Source organism: Myotis davidii, unplaced genomic scaffold, assembly GCF_000327345.1.
Source record: "Myotis davidii unplaced genomic scaffold, ASM32734v1 scaffold36, whole genome shotgun sequence".
NCBI classification, from domain to species: domain Eukaryota; kingdom Metazoa; phylum Chordata; class Mammalia; order Chiroptera; family Vespertilionidae; genus Myotis; species Myotis davidii.
In genome coordinates this window covers 2,716,922-2,719,493 of record NW_006287829.1, presented here as the reverse complement: position 1 = coordinate 2,719,493, position 2,572 = coordinate 2,716,922, and positions in this window count along the sequence as shown.

Here is a 2,572-nt window from a genome sequence, read left to right as displayed (position 1 = left end):
TTTTTTTTTAGCCTTACACTTATTTCATTGAAAGATCTATGAGGCATATTACATGTTTAGAATACAAACAGAACAAAACTAAGTTTGTTTTCTGGAATCCCTACTATCTGAATATTTTCTGTTTAAATCAGAATTTTTTTTGTTTTTTGGGCCTCTAGTATATCAATAATGGATTTGAAATTTTATTAAGTATATTTTAGCATGCTTTGAGATAATTATAATTGTTTTTTTTTTTTAGCCTTTCACTTATTTCATTGAAAGATCTATGAGGCATATTACATGTTTAGAATACAAACAGAACAAAACTAAGTTTGTTTTCTGGAATCCCTACTATCTGAATATTTTCTGTTTAAATCAGAATTTTTGTTTTTGTTTTTGTTTTCTTAGGATTAAATAATGTTATATTATTACTTGTAAAACATTCTGAACCAATATAATATTTATCAGGAGGTATACTTTTTTATAATCCTAATGGTCTACACAAATAAATTTCATGTTTTCTGAAATTAACAGCTATATATTCTATTTCTTTCATCTACATATTCTCACTAAAAACTTAATTACAGTGTTATACCTAAAAATATTTTCAATAAATGCTTGGACGGAGAGTGGGTATTTGAAGAGCTAGATTTTTATTAGAGGAACTTGTTTTTAGGTTATCCAATGTTATTATGTTTTGGAAAGTATTTGCCATATTGAAAATTTTGTTGCCCTGTGAGGCTCTTAGACTGTACTGTCATGCTCTTAAGATTGAGAGATTCTTAATCCCTGCATCTAAGAAAATGTAACTTATCAATTATGGGTTCAGGATCATTAGTCAACATAAAAAAATCTTTCTTAAAATTTGTTCCCTTAGAAAGCAAGTTTAAAATAAAATATACCTATTAGGCATATCTAGGCCATTTCACATGTAAGTTTAATACAGAGGCCAATACTGGAAATAAAATCAATAGACGTCCATTTTGCCATCATAAAAGAGAAAAATCAAGTTCATATATACTATTAAATAAACAGAACTGTCTTTCTCAAAGGTACACTCTATTGAATTAATAATAATAAATGTGGTGGTTTTATAGAACAGGGTACAAGTTAAATCGGCTTACAAACTCATGCATTTTTGGAAAAAAACTAGTTTTCCATCCTCCCTCTTCATTAATTTCCTCAATATATAGTATTTTTATACTGCCATTAGAGATTCACTTGTTTGCAGCCTTTGGCAATGATTAGAGTGCTTGTGTTTATAATCCATGGATTGGGTTTATGCATTTCTACTTTGTTACATAACTCACATGAGATAAATATGCATGCATTTGCGATTGGAAAATGTGGTTCCCCAAAGTCTGCCTAGCTACACCAAAGACAGAATGTATTGTGTAGGCGGTGATTCCCATAGAAATAGACAGGTAATAAAATGTATCTCTATCAACCAACTTGAAATTAGCAGAGTCATCTATCTTGAGTGAATGCTTTCCTCAGAAGTATGATAACCAGGCGGTCATAGTGCCTGGCCTATATAACGCAGCTGCGAGAGAGAAAAATGTTCCCCAAATACTAGCATGGCAACAAGAGATACAGAGATTAGTACACTGAAGTTATGGTATGTCAATTTTGACATGGATTTGGATCTTGGTTTCTTTGCCTCTCTAGCCCTCCCTCAAACAGGTTGTGTGGAACTGAGACCTACCAGCAACTATCTTGAGGGCTTAGAAAACATATACTTCAACCCTAGTGTAATCTTGAGTTGGCTGCAAACCAGGCTAACAGCTTGACTGCAACCTCTTGGGAGACCTTATCCAAAATCACCAAGCTAAGCAGCTTCCTTATTTCTGACTCCAGGAAACTGTGAGATAAATGTTTGTTACTTTAACTGGCTAAAATCAAGAACAAATGGTTATGCAGCAATAGATACAGTAAGCTACCCGCTTATCTCTGTACATTCATTTTGCAACTGTGCTTAATGAATTACTTTATTTTTTCTAATATCTTACTAGTACACAGACTATTGCTTTGCATTTTTTAGCTAGGCAAATATTTTGTCTTTAAAAAATAACATTTCCTTCCCCAATGCTTATTCTTATTTTGTATTCCTGTTATATTGTACAAGAGATACAGTTAAGTAATAGTGATGATCCTAGCAATTCTCTTCCCATTTCTAATTTTCTTTAAAATCCCTCTAATGTACCATGATTGTATGTAGTATTAATTGTTTCTATAAAAAACTATGCTTTATTATGCTAAGTATAGTTAGCAGTTTACAAAGATATCTTACCTAATAATAGACAAACATGCAAATTGACCATACCTTCACTACACCTTAAGCCATGTCCACCAGCCAATCAGAGCGACCAAATGCAAATTAACCCAACCAAGATGGCGGCCAGCAGACATGGAGCTGGAGCAAGCAGGAGGCTTGGTTGCCCCGGTGATGGAGGAAGCCAAGCTTCCTGCCTGCCCTGGCCAGCTGTGGCCTCCACTCAAGGCAACAAAGTTTCAATTATAGAAGATAAATAAATCCCAGATACCTGCTTCCAGCCAACCTCCATTGGGAGCTTAGGTGGTTGGGGGCCATGGC